The sequence below is a fragment of the Danio rerio genome, chromosome 16 (assembly GCF_052040795.2).
Source record: "Danio rerio strain M-AB ecotype USA chromosome 16, GRCz13ab, whole genome shotgun sequence".
NCBI classification, from domain to species: Eukaryota; Metazoa; Chordata; class Actinopteri; order Cypriniformes; family Danionidae; genus Danio; species Danio rerio.
In genome coordinates, this window is record NC_141036.1 from 42,116,390 (window position 1) to 42,136,218 (window position 19,829).

The following is a 19,829-nucleotide window of genomic DNA, read 5'->3' on the forward strand; positions in this document are numbered from 1 at the left end:
ATATGAAATAAATGTCTCTTTTGCTGAAAATTTAATTAATCTATATATTTATTATTTTAAAAATCAACTCATTTTTGCCCAGAGAAAGAGGCGCGCGGCACTAGCGGACATGGGGTGCTTTTTCAAAAAAAGACGTACAGTAACTTGCAGCTGAACTATGCACAGTTTGGGGAAAAAAGGATATAGTGATGCATGTCCCCCAAAACCCCTAGTTTCTCTGTCGCAGATCCATCATTTGAAGGCAATTCAAATGTACCATCTCTAAAAATAAAAAAGACCGCTTACGCGGCATTTGTGTTTATTATTACCATATTTTTATTTTATTATTATTAATTTATTCATTCATTCATCATTCATTATTTTTTTTTCGGTTTAGTCCCTTTATTAGTCTGTGATCGCCACAGCGGAATGAACCGTCAACTTATCCAGCATATGTTTTACGCAGTGGATGGCAGGAGGGCCAGCTGGGGCTTCGGGACGGAGTAAAAGGAAAGGCGGAATTTGCCCTGAGTCTGGGAAAGATGGCTTGCCGTAATTACACTAGTTTTTCTATCGCACACATGTGCCAAACACATAAACAAATAAATAAAAAAGGAAAAGAAAACATCTAGACTTATAGGCTGAGGTCTTTTTGCTTATAATCGCCCTTATGTTTCCGTTTTAAATGTAAGGCTGTTGCATAGAATAATACAATTTTAATGTATAAGTGATTTTGCTGTGTCTCCCTTGATGTTTCAATAACGCATAATAATCTACACAAAGACACGGCAGACATAAAGGTTGTGTGTGAGAGACCGAGCAAAAGAGCGCTCTCTTCACAGCTCTGTTGATGCTGCTAGCGGCTTCTTTCTTTTTGTTATTTATTTTGCAGATAATACACCATATGAATACAACAGAAAGACATAAAACTTTACAAATTACCTTTTGTAGACTCAAAACAAGTGTCATATCTTGATAAGCCTCAGCCACATTGAAATATAATTTAAAGAATTACATTATCGGATATAATAAAATCGCATTAAATAAATAAACCAATATAAAACAAGCAAAATCAAGCTATAACAGTTTAGGTAGGCCTATATAGCCTACATAAATAAAACCGTTAAAGCCAAATCAAACTTTTATTTTACAAGATATTTTCTTTTAAAAGATTTTAGATATTTTCTAAAAACAATAAACACCAGAGAAGGTTTAGAATATTATTTATAAAGTATTTGGATATGATGATAATAATCAAATTGTGCAAACAGAACATTTTTGGGAACACGTTTCAGGTCTCTCCAGTGCATTTGGGCTGAATGTTTGACTGTGTCTAAATGAGGATGTTATAAAATACATTTTCTACCGAGTTATTAACGGATGCACGATTCCAACAGTCGGGGGACGTTCTGGGGGCTGGGTTTGCGTTACGCGATGCGAGCTATAGACCGACAGTGGAAATGCGACATGATTTCGGTCTCACTGATGCCCATTAACACCTGAAAGACAAGCTTTTGGTTATGAGATGGGGGAAGGGGTATGTCTCCACCCTCAAGTGTTTTCCACAAACATGGTTACACAAAATCCAAAACTCCCGAGGACGGATGGTGTAACCGTAGCAAAACCTATGCGTTTTAAAACCAAACCGCATTAAATATGGGGCCTTATGAAAATGAATGTTTCTATGCACAGCAACTTCTGGACTGAACTACTTGTTATTTAAAATATCTGTATTACGCTCTAGCATTCGCCAAAACGAATTTGTACATAAAAACACCGAACATAGCCTAGCTGAATAGGGTGTTGCCTGCTGAGCCATGACAGCAGCAGACAATTCCGCACGACCATAAAGCCTTCACCCGACAGTTATTTTCTAATATTCACAACGCGAGCCACAACAATAGACATGCCATGCCCATCATCCTTACAGACAACTTCGCTTTAAACTGTATTAAGGTCCCATTTACACTGCACAGCAGTTTTATATAAAACCTTAATGATACATATAACAGGCTACATTTTGATGGTGAAATAACCTTTTAAACGATGGCTTTTTATTTCAGTATTCAAACATTAAATAACGAATGCATCAAGTGAAATAACGAATATGCAAAAATACATGTATATAAATATAAAGGACTATTATAATTAGCAAAATGCTGCTCTATTTATCTTTGTATTTTTATAATTTTATTATTGTTATTTTTAATATTTTGAATTAATTAAAGCTATAGACAAATACTGCTTGACATTTTAGAAAATGTTTTGCGTATACCCAGTACCGAGAACAAACAAACAAAAGCACATGACTTGTTAATCAATTTAATCAAGCTCTAGCCACGAATAAAATAATAGACTATAATTTTAATATTTTAGATGACGGGTTAGTAATTATACTATAAATGGTTATGTTCAGATCAATGAAATAATAACTTTAATAATTCTGCTTTGCAATTTTTTATTCATTACCAACATCACTAAACCATACATTTGTTTTATAAGTTAACCAAATATTTGCAGAGATTCAGCAGTTTTTTTTCTGACGCGTTTGCCAGTCATGCCAGTCAGTGAAAAAAAAGTAACCGTGGCCCCGTTTGCAGGTATTCAGATTCGATTTTATTAATCTGATTCAACTTTTATTATTTACAGGACATAAAAATGCAATTAAAAGTTTCAAATCAATGTGCATTGTCCTTTACCATGCAAATAAAAAAAAAAAACATTGTTATACACCATAGCCTGTAGCCTATAAAATGGCCGCAAATCTTTTTAAATGCATTAAAAAGCAAGCGCATATTAGCCGTACCTTGAGTTTGTTCACATTCTGCCTGTATTAACATGCATGCTGTATTTTAATATAGCTTATTTCGATGAATTAGCTCTAACTGACAGCTTTTTCTTCTTTTTCAGCGGTTATGCTTGCATTATATTTCACACGCATATGCAAGGTGACTGAAATTGAAATTCAAATACAAAACATACTGAGCCATTAAGTAAAAAAACAAAACAAAACAACAGTTATAGCTACTTTAAAGGAGAACATTGACGTTTTGAAAAAAAAAAAAAAAACTGAACTGAAACTAAATTATTAAAAAATAAACCTGCTAGACTTAATTTATGTCCTGCGGCAAAAAATATTTTTATTATAATCTGCTTAAAATAGGTCAATTTATTTATTTATTTATTTTTTGCTTTTGATGAAGCTGCATTCAACTTAAGCTCAATGTCGGCAATGTCTTTAAATAAATAATATATCTAGGCCTATTTTCATTATTCATTAATTTTCATTATTCGTTTATTATTATCTACAATTGTTGAGACATAAAATGAGATAGTAAACTATATACAACAACGAAAATGTAAGTAAAACAGAAATAAAAACATAAATGAAAAAGTCTTGTCTTAGTCCTGTCAAAATAGCAAACACTGAACATCTCTCTATATTTAGGTTAAAAGACAGCTTTATTCATTTATTTATTTATTTATTTATTTATTTATTTAAGACTACTTATTTGTACTGAATGTTTATGCTTTCATTATAGTTGCAAAAATATCAGAAATTGATCTCGCACGCGCAGGGAAAAAAGGCAATTATGCCACACATGACTTGCATCGCTCTCATGCCAAGTTTTGAGGATAAATTCGCATTTAGATGCTGCTTGAAATAAAATAAAACTATCAAAAAGCACATTAAAGACTTTAATAAAAAATTAAAACATTCATAAAGGAGTATCTTATGGAAAAACACCACGGGCTCTGCTTTCGGTTTTAAAAGAATCAAGCAGCTTTAAAAATATATATAATTTGCTGAAGAGAAATGACACGAAAAAAAAATAAATAAAAAGATTAAACATATCGGGACTGTTAAAAGAAAATTCCTCTTTGATATTCATTCGACTCCGATACATCAGCTAAGATTATGAATGACGGAGTGTCTCTCCTGCTTCAGCAGCGTGTCCCGCTGGTTAAACGATGAGGCGGAGAGAATGCGCTGCTTTGTGAACCTAACGCGCCATTATTTTAATTCTATATTCGTGAAGAATGAGCCAACCGCATATGCTTAGTCCTGTTGGTCGGGACTCTGCTTTATAACTTAGTTTATTACAATAATCACACTTAGCTTTGCCATCGTTCTTCACATGTTGCCACTCGGCACATCTTGCGCTCCATCTTTAAACAAATGTTTACATTATTGAGGTGCTCTCCAGCGGCAAAGTTTCTGGCAGAGTAGCGAATGAAAAAATGTGCTTGCAGAAATTGGAATCAAAATTTAAATTATATAACAAGCATCGTATTCTTTCTAATCCTCGCCCAGTTTTAATACAAGTTGTGTTTTTTATATTTGTGGCTGTGAAGTTTATTAAGAATATATATATATATACATATAGCCTACTTTATTTTTTTTATACTTTAAGTGATCTGCTTGAGGTAGGTCACGTTTATCAATGGTAAGTTTTAGCCTAAGTTTACATCAATAACATAATGTGCATTGTCCTTTACCATACAAAAAAAAAGAAAAAAAAAACATTATTATACATAGTTGCCTGTAGCCTATAAAAAGGCCGCAAATGCATTAAAAGGCAAGCGCATATCTTAGCCTTGAGTTTGTTCACACTCTGCCAGTATTAACATAAATGCTGTATTTTAATATAGCTAATTTTGATGAATTAGCTCTAACCTTTGACAGCTTTTTCTTCTTTTTCCGCGGTTATGCGGCATTATATTTCACACACATATGCAAGGTGACTGAATATGAAGTTAAAATACAAAACATACTGAGCCATAAGTAAAAAAAACAAAAAAAAAAAACCAAAACAACAGTTATAGCTACTTTACAGGAGAACATTGACGTTTTGAAAAAAAAAAGCAAAAAAAAAAAACTGAACAGAACTGAAACTAAATTATTAAAAATAAAATAATATATAAATATATATAATATATAAAAATATTTTTATTATACTTTTAGTGATCTGCTTAAGGTAGGTCAATTTATTTTTCTCAGTGTTTCACGTACTGTACGGCAATGTCTTTAAATAAATAATTTATTTAGGCCTATTTTCATTATTCATTTATTTTCATTATTCGTTTATTATTCGTTTATGTACAATTGTTGAGACATAAATGAGATAGTAAAATATAATCAACAACGAAAATGGAAATAAAAACAGAAATAAAACATAAATGAAAATGTCTTGTCTTAGTCCTATCAAAATAGCAAACACTGAACATCTTTCTATATTTAGGCTGCTTTATTTATTTATTTATTTATTTATTTATTTATTTAAGACTACTTATTTGTACTAAATGTTTGTGCTTTCATTTTAGTTGTCTTTTACTTCTTCAATTCTATTTTCCAAAACGAATCCTCTTTGCACTTAAAAAGTTTACAATAAAGCGTGTTAACAAATTTTAAATGATTAATGAAGGAATTATAATGCTTTGACTTATTGTTTAATATCATTTACAAGCACAGTAGCTGTATGGGCTATTTCTGTCCGTTCGCATCCCGTCCCTTTGCGCCCCCTGGCGGCTCATTCACAAACTGCGGTCATACACTAAAAACAGAGCGGCACCTATTTCAAACGGCGGCGGTACAAGCCGCGGCGTTAATAGCCACTTTGAACTCTCACCTACTGTATCTTCACATACAATATAAACTTCAGCTGGAAAATCTTCTCCTATTGATTTTCTTAAATCATAACCTAAACATAATCTTGTTTTGTCTTCCTATGTAATTATTGCCTTTAGATTCCATCAAAAATTATTAGTCATTTATACATTTATTACTACTTTAAATTTAAATAGAAATGTCTAGGACAGATTGTATATTACAGTCAATGTTTCTATTAATGCTCCTATTTTTACACAAACTTTTCAATAGTGTTTAATACCTATTTCTGCATCTAGTGTTTTTTCTTTCTGGGCAGATCTACATCTGATTTAATTTGAACCCTCACTGTGCTGGCTGATTTCATCTGCATCTCAGTCCTGTAATGACAATCATTTAGTTGGAATTTGACACTTCTTTCCTTTACTAATTTATTTTCTGATATATATATTAATTTCTTTTTTATCTTTGAGTTATTTTCTTTTGGCTCATAATTATTTCCTAAGGCACTCCCATTAAACTAGTTGTTTATACAATTTTGATGCACTTTTTTATCAGCTGGCTAAAACTTACTGTATGCTTTGTAAATTTCTCTCTGTTTTAATTATTATTCCTTAATTTTTTTTCTAATTATTTTTCACATATGTTTTCATGTAAAATATTATCTTTTTCTTAAACACTGTTCTCTTTCAATTTTTCTCATAGCAATTTAGAACTGTTACTTTCTGACCTTATGTCCTATGAATTTATTTCAAATTGTTATTTCAATCTTTCCTTTAACTATAAATCATTTTTCTAGATTTGAATTTTTCCAGTTTTCACTATCCAATATTGATTTAGGCCATTCACAATACAATTATGTTAAGATTTTCCTTTACTTGATTTGAACTTAAATACTTAGTTCCATTCTTATTTATTCTCCAAATTATGTATTGCCTTATCAAAAGCTTTTTCTTTAGTCACCACCCTGCATTGTAATTTATCCTTCTATGTTTAAGGAACTTTTATTAAGCCTACTGAAACTTAAACTCAAATTATTTACCATTCATCATAATATATAATTTCATCATTTAAAGTTTCACCTTAAAATTACCTTATAACACTTTTTTTTTTTTTTTTTTTTTACAAATTTGCATGATAATAATTTCTCTAAAATTGACAGGAGTCTGATTTGATACAAGAATGGGTAGCTAAACTTTTGTTCTTAATTTTCCTTCTGTAATGCTTGAACGTAATTTGGACTAGGAGCTACTTTGAGATGGACTGTCAGGCTATCCCCCCTCGCAACCTGAGACAACTAGCTCCAGATTGGTGCAACAGTCTTTTCTATGTTGTCCTGAACTTCCTTCATATCAGGGCACAGTGTTTCCCCCTCTCTCTTTGGGCTGGCTTCTTTCTTTGACTCAGCTGATGTAAAGTTCTGGTGGAGAGTTTTTTCTTTTTGATCAGTTCATCAGTCTCTTGTTAGTGTCTCTTTTGAATGTCTCTGAACAAATGTAGCTTTTTCAGTCCTCAGTAAATCCTGGGCAAAAAGTTCATGTCAAAAGTGTCCACAGCCATTTTGCTTTGTGTTTTTTCACACACCTTTCCATTTGCCAGTATACTCAGAGATGTCTGGTAGGTACGAGACTACAGTCCCCCAAAGTTCATCCATACGTCCTCTTAATTAATATATATAGAATTTAGCTCATGACTTAATAAATTATTTTTTTTCCCATTTTTTTCCTTCATCAAATAAAGACTCCTTTTATCCAATTTTTTTTAATTAATTAATTTATTTATCTATTTTTGTTTGCTGTTTAACAACTTATTTTTTCTAATTCTCAATCATTTTTATCATATGTAAATATGCTTAATTTTCTATTTGTTAAATGTTCTTATAATTAATTTCTTTGGCTTTAGATTGTGCTTCACTTATTTTTCCTAATCTTATTCTAGTTTTTCCTCACTAGTTACATTACATCTTACACTATTTTAATTTCTCTAACATTTCCATACCTGTTTTAATTCAACAGTACTATATGGTGGCCTAATGTCTAATATACCTGTTCAAAATCCTTACTGCAATAGCTTCAAGTTCATAGTACTATTTTACCTCTACATGTTTGTTTACTTTAAGCATTTTTCCTATCTGAAATGCAATTTTTAATTCTCAATTACCTTTTAAGTACATAAAATATGAACTATATAATTTTTGAACTCACTATTATGTTCTTTCATTTCTCCTCAGTGTCTATGCTTTACATCTGACTCGCTGCTTTTACTACAAATAGCTGTTGGCTCAGATGACAGCCTGTAGCTGACTTTAAAACAGATGACAACAGTCAACTTACTCCACAACAATTTTTCATTGCACTTAAACATAATTTTATCTTTTAAAGCCAAATCTTAGTTTCTTTTAAATGTTACTGTTTTTTTCTAATTTTTATTTTATCTGTTTAATATATATATATATATATATATATATATATATATATATATATATATATATATATATATATATATATTAAACATCTTCTCTTTTAATTCTATTAAACAATGTTTGGACTTCTTTTTTCTCCATTTTCCTATGCTTCTTTTCCCTTTTTAAAAATTAGCATTTTTGTCTCTTAGATTTTCCTAATTCATTTTTCTTTAAACTTATTTTCCTTAAACATTTGATCATTAACTCTTCAATTAATCCATATTTATTAAAGTTTTCTCTTCTAATTCTTTATTTACTCAAATCATCAACTTATCTATTTTTATTCATACTGATTTAGTAAATTTATTTCCTGATCAATATAACTATTAATCTCCATATGTAGATATTTCTATGCTTCAATTTTTGAATTTCTTAATATTTATTAGTCTAACTTCCAGTTGCATTTTTATTAACACTTTTTATTTATTAAATCTTATTCTATCATTAATATTTTCTTATTTCATTTATCTTATTCATTACTTTATAATATTTCTATTTATTTAATACCTTATAATATATCTTTACTCTTTAGCTTCTATCTGTCCTGTGAAACTTTTGTTTTTAAAATAGACAGATTCTTACCACTCCTGAAGCAGACCTTCTTCCAGACTGTCGACATGTCAGGAATTTCAGTCCCCTCTCTGCCTATAGTTCATACTTAAAAACACTTCAAACACACAGAGATTATTCAGAAAAATGTTTAACTATATTCTTCTTTTTAGTCTGTGTCTTTCAAATGCAATATGATCTCAATTAACTTTATTAGGCTTAAACCTCCTCTGTATCACAATCTCTTCCCTAAACTGCATCACTCTCTATCTTATTGTTCTTAAATCACACAACATATGCAATCCTTCTTTTATATTATAATATAAAACGATAATTCTTTTAAACTCACTCTTATTGCAAACATACTTTTAAGCACAATCATACTTCTCACTCAGTCTAACTCATCTCTTACACTGTGTAACCTGAACCTCACCTCTATTCTAGTCTCTCTAGATCAAAGTTGAAGGCTTCTAAGCACCCCAGCAACATAGACAAATACACAACTACTTACAATTACATAAATACACCTCACTCCTCTTGAGTGACTTGTCCGAGCAGCCTCTAACCTTAGAGCTATAACCACAGAATTCTCCACTACACTCCTCTTGAGTGACCTGTTACTTCTGCTCCCGTCTTTACTGTTCTTCAGTAAAAATAGCATTTCACAGGATTTGTGCCTTTTTTCCCCCAGCCTCCTGAATAATAATATTTATCATTATTAAAACAGAACGGGTACTCCGAGGTCTTTGCGCGCTTCTCTCTATACCTTAATCTGTTTTAACTTATTAACTGTCACCACACTTTAAGAACTTCCTCTTAAAACTTAAAAATGCTCTATGCATATTCTTCATAATATTAAAAAATTTCCCAAACATGAGTAACAGTTACTAGTTAACGTTTATCCTATCCGTCAAGGCCCTCTTAGGAAAACACAGATCATTTGCATGCAAATTGTTATTTTCTCCTGGTATTCAAAACCCCTTTGTTTTCCTTTTATATCTTTACTTTTACTTTTTTAGTTTTACTTGTAGTTCGTTATAGCTGGAGAAACAGTTCAAGTGACTTTTTTACCGTTACAAGCAGGTCCTTGGTAGAAAAAACACAAACGTATAAGCTTAAAATTGCTTACCGTTTTTTATCGTGGCCACATATTTGTGTTTTTCCTCCAAGCCCCAGCATGTCCAGTGTCACCCGTTCGTCTCTGTCCAGCCCCACGTTGGGCGCCATTTGTGGTAAATATTGACTTCTCATTAATTACAAATTATCAGACCAGAGGTTTTGAATATCAGAAAATAGACTTTCTTCTCCATAATAAAGCCGAGAAAGAGCAGAGCAGACCCCAGAGCATTCTGAAGTCTCTCCTGGACACCTTCCAAAGTCTCTCCTGCACCTTCTAAAGTTTCAGTGTGTTTGTTACAATTTTTATACAGGATTATTTGACACACCCCTAAGTCTCTTTTTAACTCTTGACCATTTTTGAATAGGTTTTTAGTCTAAGGGGTCCTGCTATTCTTGGCTCTCAGCCCACTAGCTCATGTCAACAGAGATGTTACAGGTCTATGTCAGCAAAGTATAGATGCAACTTATGCAAAGGAACTAAGTGTTTACATACATTGTCATGATAGGATAATAACTTGATAATATGTTACTCATTCTAACTTCTGACACATATAGCTTCATAGAAGTATTTAACATAAATAATCAGTGCTTTACATATTCAGTTATTCTACACAATCAGTCACTCAGCCTTCTCCTAGTGTTGCTCCTGTGCAGGCATACTCATCTTACACAGACATATCACTGTATTTTTAACACAGGCTGGCATGTTTGCTGCAAACACTACATACATTTTGAGAAGAGAAAATTAACTGCTTTACACTTAGAAAATACTTCATACAGAGAGAATAGAAATCTTCTTCAGTGTGACCTAGTTTTTTATTGAATATAGACTCCGACTGAGCAGATAGAACAGGCACTTAGCAGGTAACCGAAATGACATCTCTGATGAAGACAGTGCATCTGCAACAACAGCACTAGTAAGAAAATATAAAGAAATCCTATTTTTTCCTATTTAATTTTATTTAATTCAGAAGAAAATTAACTTGTTTGAATTTATTTTTTATATAGTTTTATATTTGTCTTTATTTCTTTACTCATTTGTTAATAGAAGATTCCAAAGCTTTCTGCCTTGAGGAGCTGTTTGCTGTGGAGGACATGGCAATTGAAGCAAGAATGCAGACCAGCGTCAGCAGCACTACAGAGGAGATATAGAGATAATAAATAAGTACAGACTGCTTCCGTCTACACTGTCCTCAGTAAGTCCAGTAACCTGGTGGTGGGACATAAATGACACTCTGCCAATGCTTTCAGAATTGGCATCAAGGTATCTTTGCATGCAAGCATCATCCACAACCTCAGAGCGTACATTTTCCACTGCTGGGGACATTATCAGCCAGGAGCGGGCTTGTCTGTCTCCTGAAAAAGCAGACATGCTCATTTTTCTGAAGAAAACTGTTGAGTAATTTCAGTTGATCCTAAAACATTAGTTCACCAAAAAATGAAAATTCTGTCATTAATTACCCTAATGTTGTTCCAAACCCATAAGATCTTTGTTTATCTTCAGAACACAAATAAAGATCATTTGGACTTAATCCAAGAGCTTTCTGATCCTCCCATAGATTTACTGGATAAGCATTTATCAATGCCCCGAAAGGAACCAAAAACATAATGTGGCGAGTAGGGTTGGGCATCGTTTGGGTTTTTTCGATACCGGTGCCTAATCGATACTTTTAAAACGATACCGGTGCCAAAACGGTGCCTGAATCGATACTTTTTAGCCCCAAAATGATGGTGGATGACTCTACAAAATAATTTTATTTGACAAAATATTTTTAAAAATAATTTTAACAGAACAATATGATTACAGTTTAAAGTAAACATAAATTCATACTGTATTACATTAATACATTTCCTTTGATCATTTGTTGGTGAGCATGAATTTAAGATTTGCATTATGAAATTACATTAGCTTACTATTAACCTGTGGGGGCGGGCAGGGGCCACGTACTTTTAGGAGCACATTTTAACATATATATCACAAAATACTTAACATTATTCATAGTCATTTTTGTTCATGCATCACTCTGCAGTCTTCATAAACAAGATAATTAAATAACTTAAACTCAAAATAATCTTCCTTGTTTATTTATTTGACAAGTAACGTTATACGGGTGTTGGAGAACACATTTCTAGCATTCAAGTACATCAAGGCACATTGCTGCACCTGTAAACTTTAACAGGCCTACAGCTGAAGTCGATTTATTTTGCCCTCCCATTCATTTACAATAATGTTTCTGAAAGTGTTTACACTGTTTCCTAAAAAATAATTATTCTGGAGTAATAATAAGTGCTATTTTTTATTGTTTATTTCGTGCATTAATAATGACCTAAACACATTGAATGACAGTAAAAAGTAGCAATTTTACTCAATAAATGCGTTAAAAATATCAACTGATTTATATATAGTCATTCAAATGAACTTAAAACGATAAAAAACTGCAACAAACATTTATTTAGGCCCGAACTACAAAACCAAATGTAAAACAATTTTAGTATCAGTTTTGCTTAAGTTGCACGCTAGTGTTGCAGGAGAGGGGAGTGGTCGGTTTAAGACTAGCTATTTACGGGAGTTGTAGTCCATAGCGAAGTGTATTGTGGGTAGTGTAGTTCGACACGCATGCTGGATGATGTGAGCTCGCTGTGTGCTGTGCTGTGCTGCTGAAACTGAGGAAGAAAGTTTTACTCGGCTTTGTTTTATGTTCACTCAAGTTATTCCACCCGAGAGCTGTTCATAACTAGATAGAATAGACATAGAGATAGATTGATCTCTGCAGAAGCTGCCGGAGAGCTGCGCGCTGCAGACGCAGCTGGTGTGAAAGGCAAACGGCTGTGTGCTGCTTCTGCTCTCCATACGCGCTGCTCATGCGCTACTTTCGCTTGTGGTGTGAAACAGGCGTAACGTCCTTGCTGCAGCACCAAAATTAGGCACTGAAATTCATACGCTGATTTAATAATGGTACGTATCGGTTACCTAGCAGGTTTCGGTACCCAATCCTAGTGGCGAGTATGCTGATGCCACGTCGCCTTGGTCCCGGATTAACCCCAGCTGTCACTTAATCAGCACGGATCGATCCCAGCTGGAGCTCATCAGCAGACACTCGTATAAGCCATCCCCAAACACAAGGAAGACGAGCTTCATTTCACTCAATAGCCGCATTTCCACTATCGGGCCAGTGCGAGCCAGGGCTTTAATCGGGCCGGGCCGGGCCAATAGCCCGGGAGGTTGAGAAATGAGACCGAAATCATGTCGCGTTTCCACTGTCGGGCTAGTAGCTCATGTCGTAAATATTGACTTCTCATCAATTACAAATTATCAGACCAGAGGTTTTGAATATCAGAAAATAGACTTTATTCTCCATAATAAAGCCGAGAAAGAGCAGAGCAGACCCCAGAGCATTCTGAAGTCTCTGTGTTGCTCCTGTGCAGGCATACTCATCTTACACAGACATATCACTGTATTTTTAACACAGGCTGGCATGTTTGCTGCAAACACTACATACATTTTGTGAAGAGAAAATTAACTGCTTTACACTTTGAAAATACTTCATACAGAGAGAATAAAATCTTCTTCAATCCCTCCTCTTAAGACTTTAGTCTTAATATTATTGTCTTTTAACCCCAAAGTGCAATTTCATAATCCAGTTCTCTTAATTACCTCTATCTAGTGTCTGATATTAGCCACATAGCTGTTATCAATTGACTAGATTATACCACTGTACTTTGACAGAAGTCCAGCCAAACATCTTCCCTTTCTTTTTTGATTTGAAGGAAGTAAAAGACTACTCTCTTTTTCTCTTAACACATCAAAGACAACAATGTTTTAAGCATAAGTATTCAGTTGGTTCAGTGCTAGCTGCTAGTTTTCACACTCATGTAGAATATACTGAAGTGATATTATATATAGGTACCATGAAAGCAATATGCAAACAAAATCAATATGCAAATGTAAAAAGCATCAAATGTTGATCTTGATCTTTGCTCATCCTTGTTTCTCTTCTTCTGAGCTATCAGCATCTTCACTTGACTTTAATAGATGTTAATGGAGATGTGTGGTTGAGAGTCTGAGTTCTGGAATCTGCAGTTGTGCATTCATCATCCCTTGATTTGTGGCACTTCTGTATGTGGTATTCAGGCACATTATTAGAATCACTCTTTTCTTTGCTCTGATAAACTCTTGCTTCCACACGTGGCACTTAGTAGTTAAGAGCTTTGGAATATTCAGGCTCCTCTGTTTCCAGTCAGCTTTCCTTTGCTGGAGTTGTTCCCTTTCGCTCCTTTGAGGCATTGGTACCTCATCAATGGCATCCCCTTTGGCAGCTGTTGGATTTCATCCAGATATGGTCCTTTATATAGTAATCCAGATATAGTAACCCTCATCCAGATATGGTCCTTTCCTCCTGAGCTCCCCAGAGCATCCACAGATAGACTCGATCAGCTGGACCAATTGGACCTTATATCTCTGCTCTCTCACATGGCTCCTTTCTGGTTTCCTGCACAGATATCGCTTTGCACATAGCAATTATTTGTTTCTTCATAAAAGTCCCTACTATATTAGACATCTTTGCAAACCATTCCAAGAGGTTATGTGCATGGTTATATGTGAGATTATATGCCAGGTTTTATGCAAAGTTTCATGTGGTTTCTTGCAAGGGTCATGCGGTTTCTTGCAAGGTTTCTTTCAAGGGTCGACCCAATAGCAGTTCATGCGATGCGGTGTTAGATGCTTGTTTCTGTCAGTTTCCATGCCATCACTCACCAATGCACTTGTAAACACATTAATCCCATTAAGTTTATTATTTTCAAATATTTCATTGAGCGTTGGTCTTGATGGATCATCTTCATCTCTTTCAGCCATTTCTGGTAATTGAGCATAATACAATTACTCTCTCTTTTGCTTTATTCATAATTTTTCATACTTCTTTAGATGTTTTTATTTATTGATCATTCATTAACTTCATGAATGCAAACCCATTATGAACTTATTTCTGAAGGCATTTCGAAATTTAGGAAAGACTTCTCTTGTCACAGATGTAATAACTGTTCCTGCTTCATAATTTGCTTCTAGTATTACTCCAATCATCTACTCATCATAGTTTCTTAACAGTGCTTGTTTACAGAATAATTCTCTATCTAGTCAACACCAAAAACAGTCATCATCTCACTGTTTGGAGCAATGGTCTCCACTCAAGTCTTTTAATTGAACTAGAGCTCTGTGAAGCTGTAGATAATTCAATCATCCACATATTGTGACAGTGTCCATACTATGATCTTCTCCCTTATTATAACCCTTTATGCATTCTGGTGTATACAGTATATGCTATTCACCAAGCTACACAAGTACAAACAAGTTTCTACCCTCCTCTGGTAGTTACCTAAAATAAACTCAATAGAAACCAAACCACTTGAAATATTTATCATCCAAAAGAACATATCTTTACATACAATATTAACTTCAGCTGGAAAATCTTTTCTTATTGATTTTCTTAAATCATAACCTAAACATTAAGCCTCTTTTATCTGTCTTGATTAACCATTTATTTTAACTATCAAATTAACTTCAATTAAATATTATTAGTTACTTATAATTTATTACTACTTTAAATTTAAATAGAAATGTCTAGGACAGATTGCATATTACATTATCTAGATGTTTCTATTAGTGCTCCTATTTTTACACAAACTTTTCAATAGTGTTTAATACCTATTTCAGCATTTAGTGGTTTTCTTTATGGGCAAATCTACATCTGATTTAATTTTAACCCTGACTATGCTGGCTGATTTTATCTGCATCTCAGTCCTGTAATGACAATCATTTAGTTGGAATTTGACACTTCTTTCTTTTACTAATCAATTTTCAGAGCTATATATTAATTCCTTTTTCGTCCTAATTTATGGTACTGTCTTTTGGCTAACATTTATTTCTTAAGGCATTCTCATTAAACTAGTTGTTCATACAATTTTGATGCACTTTTTTATCAGCTGACTAAAACTTACTGTATGTTTTGTAAATTTCTCTTTGCTCTGTTTTAACTATTATTCCTTAATATTTTTTTTCAAATTATTTTTCACATATGTTTTCATGTGAAACAATATCTTTTTCTTAAACACTTTTCTCTTTCAATTTTTCTTATAGTAATTTAGAACTGTTACTTTTTGACCTTATCATGTCCTATGAATTCATTAAAATTGTTGTTTCAATCTTCTCTTTAACTATAAATAATTTTTCTAGATTTGAATTTTTCCAGTTTTCAATATCCAATCTTGATTTAGGTCATTCACAATAATATTATGCTTAGATATTATTGCCTTATCAAAAGCTTTTTCTTTTTCTTTAGTTAGTCTGCTGCATTGTAATTTATCATTCTATGTTTAAGGAACTTTATGATTAAACCAATTGAAATTTAAACCTAAATTATTTAACATTCATCATAATATATTATTTAACAATACACATTTAAAGTTTCATCTTAAAATGTAGCTTTTTCAGTCCTCAGTAAAACCTGAGTATGCAGTGCCTGCATCACTGCTGTAGCATGTCACAAGTGTCAACAGCCATTTTGCTCATTGTGTTTTTCAAACACCTTTCCATTTGCCAGTGTACTCAGAGATGTCTGGTAGGTACAAGACTACAGTCCCCCAAAGTTCATCCCTATGTCCTCTTAATTTATATATATAGAATTTAGCTCATGACTTAATAAAATATATATATATATATTTTTTTTTTTTCCATTTTTTCATTCATCAAATAAAGACTCCTTTTGTAGTTTAACAACTTATTTTCTCTAATTATTTTTCATTCTCAATCATTTTTATCAAATGTAAATATGCTTAATTTTCTATTTGTTAAATGTTCTTATAATTAATTTCTTTGGCTTCAGATTGTGCTTCACTTATTTTTCCTAATCTTATTCTAGTGTTTCCTCACTAGTTACATTACATCTTACACTATTTTAATTTCTCTAACATTTCCATACCTGTTTTAATTCAACAGTACTATATGGTGGCCTAATGTCTAATATACCTGTTCAAAATCCTTACTGCAATAGCTTCAAGTTCATAGTACTATTTTAACTCCCCATGTTTGTTTACTTTAAGCATTTTTCCTATCTGAAATGCAATTTTTAATTCTCAATTACCTTTTAAGTACATAAAATATTAACTATATAATTTTTGAACTCACTATTATGTTCTTTCATTTCTCCTCAGTGTCTATGCTTTACATCTGACTCACTGCTTTTACTACAAATAGCTGTTGGCTCAGATGACAGCCTGTAGCTGACTTTAAAACAGATGACAACAGTCAACTTACTCCACAACAATTTTTTATTGCACTTAAACATAATTTTATCTTTTAAAGCCAAATCTTGTTTTCTTCAAAATGTTGCTGTTTTTTCTAATTTTTATCTTATATTACTTTATAATATATATTTTTAAACATCTTCTCTTTTAATTCTATTAAACAATGTTTGGACTTCTTTTTTCTCCATTTTCCTATGCTTCTTTTCCTTTTCAAAAATTAGCATTTTTGTCTCTTAGATTTTCCTAATTCATTTTTTTAAGCTTATTTTCCTTAAACATTTGATCATTAACTCTTCAATTAATCAATATTCATTAAAGTTTTTTCTTCTAATTCTTTATTTACTCAAATTATTAACATATCTTTTTTTTATCAATATAACTTAATTTTTTTCCTGATCAATATAACTATTAATCTCCATATGTAGTTATTTCCATGCTTCAATTTTTTTATTTCTTAATATTTATTAGTATAGCTTCTAGTTGCATTTTTATTAACACTTTTTATTTATTAAATCTTATTCTATCATGTATATTTTCTTATTTCATTTATCTTATTCATTACTTTATATTTCTATTTATTTAATACCTTATAATATATCTTTACTCTTTAGCTTCTATCTGTCCTGTGAAACTTTTGTTCTTAAAATAGACAGATTCTTACCACTCCTGAAGCAGACCTTCTTCCAGACTGTCGACATGTCAGGAATTTCAGTCCCCTCTCTGCCTATAGTTCATACTTAAAAACACTTCAAACACACAGAGATTATTCAGAAAAATGTTTAACTCGTATATTCTTGTTTTTAGTCTGTGTCTTTCAAATGCAATATGATCTCAATTAATTTTATGAGGCTTAAACCTCCTCTGTATCACAATATCTTCCCTCAACTGCATCACTCTCTATCTTATTGTTCATAAAATCACACAACATATGCAGTCCTTCTTTTATATTATAATATAAAACGATAATTCTTTTAAACTCACTCTTATTGCAAACATACTTCTAAACACAATCATACTTCTCACTCGTCCTAACCTCATCTCTTACACTGTGTAACCTGAACCTCACCTCTATTCTAGTCTCTCTAGATCAAAGGTGATAGCTTCTAAGCACCCCAGCAACATAGACAAATACACAACTACTTACAATTACATAAATACACCTCACTCCTCTTGAGTGACCTGTCCGAGCAGCCTCTAACCTTAGAGCTATAACCACAGAATTCTCCACTACACTCCTCTTGAGTGACCTGTTACTTCTGCTCCCGTCTTTACTGTTCTTCAGTAAAAATAGCATTTCACAGGATTCTTGCCTTTTTTCCCCCAGCCTCCTGAATAATAATATTTATCATTATTAAAACAGAACGGGTACTCCGAGGTCTTTGCGCGCTTCTCTCTACTTTATTAATCTGCTTTAATCTCTTAACTGTCACCACACTTTAAGAACTTCCTTTTAAAACTTAAAAATGCTCTAGGCATAATCTTCATCATTAAAAAATTTCCCAAACATGAGTAACAGTTACTAGTTAACGTTTATCCTATCCGTCAAGGCCCTCTTAGGAAAACACAGATCATTTGCATGCAAATTGTTATTTTCTTCTGGTATTCAAAACCCCATTGTTTTCCTTTTATATCTTTACTTTTACTTTTTTAGTTTTACTTGTAGTTCTTTATAGCTGGAGAAACAGTTCAAGTGACTTTTTACCGTTACAAGCAGGTCCTTGGTAGAAAAAACACAAACGTATTAGCGAAAATTGCTTACCGTTTTTTATCGTGGCCACATATTTGTGTTTTTCCTCCAAGCCTCAGCATGTCCAGTGTCACCCGTCTATCTCTTTCCAGCCGCACGTGCGGGCGCCATTTGTCGTAAATATTGACTTCTCATCAATTACAAATTATCAGACCAGAGGTTTTGAATATCAGAAAATAGACTTTATTCTCCATAATAAAGCCGAGAAAGAGCAGAGCAGACCCCAGAGCATTCTGAAGTCTCTCCTGGACACCTTCCAAAGTCTCTCCTGCTACTTCTCCTTTATTTATGTTTTTGACACACCCCTATGTGTCTCTTTTTAACTTTTGACCATTTTTGAATAGGTTTTCTAGTCTAAGGGGTCCTGCTATTCTTGGCTCTCAGCCCACTAGCTCATGTCAACAGAGATGTTACAGGTCTATGTCAGCAAATTATAGATGCAACTTATGCAAAGGAACTAAGTGTTTACATACATTGTCATGATAGGATAATAACTTGATAATATGTTACTCATTCTAACTTCTGACACATATAGCTTCATACAAGTATTTAACATAAATAATCAGTGCTTTACATATTCAGTTATTCTACACAATCAGTCACTCAGCCTTCTCCTAGTGTTGCTCCTGTGCAGGCATACTCATCTTACACAGACATATCACTGTATTTTTAACACAGGCTGGCATGTTTGCTGCAAACACTACATACATTTTGTGAAGAGAAAATTAACTGCTTTACACTTAGAAAATACTTCATACAGAGAGAATAAAATCTTCTTCACTCATAGCGCGTCACGCAAACACCGCCCACAGAACGTCCCCGAATCAAACGTCACACAACCCGCCCACTTCAGTGGGAATCAGGACAGGCAGATAAAGCACACCATAGAATCATCCCGAAACGAAACCATTAAAATGAAGACAACCGAAACAAACAAATGACACGTTACTGTACAGCATTACATGAAATGTCTATACGCACAGACCTGTGTATTTCCATTCATTACATTTTAGTCGCCGACCGACTGTTGGCATTGTGCATCGAGTGCTCTCGCCACTAACGGA

The 19,829-nt window shown here is 33.0% G+C and overlaps 2 protein-coding genes and 1 long non-coding RNA gene across 12 annotated transcripts in view; 1 reads left to right on the forward strand and 2 right to left on the reverse strand.

Annotated features, from left to right (window-relative positions):
- LOC101885829 (uncharacterized) overlaps window positions 1-19,829 on the forward strand; it is a 108,589-nt gene that overhangs the window by 71,017 nt on the left and 17,743 nt on the right. The window lies entirely within an intron of this gene.
- Window positions 1-19,829, reverse strand: part of LOC141378260 (serine/threonine-protein kinase pim-2-like) — a 74,052-nt gene that overhangs the window by 23,654 nt on the left and 30,569 nt on the right. The gene's annotated exons all lie outside the window — the stretch shown is intronic.
- Window positions 13,045-18,127, reverse strand: LOC147833427 (uncharacterized). Of its 2 annotated transcripts, XR_015511886.1 has the most exons (4): window positions 18,000-18,127; window positions 17,680-17,764; window positions 14,476-14,576; window positions 13,045-14,209 (listed from the first exon to the last, which is right to left on the reverse strand). It is a non-coding gene; the product is annotated as an uncharacterized LOC147833427 (long non-coding RNA). The 2 variants fall into 2 exon arrangements; XR_015511885.1 differs by lacking the exon at window positions 14,476-14,576.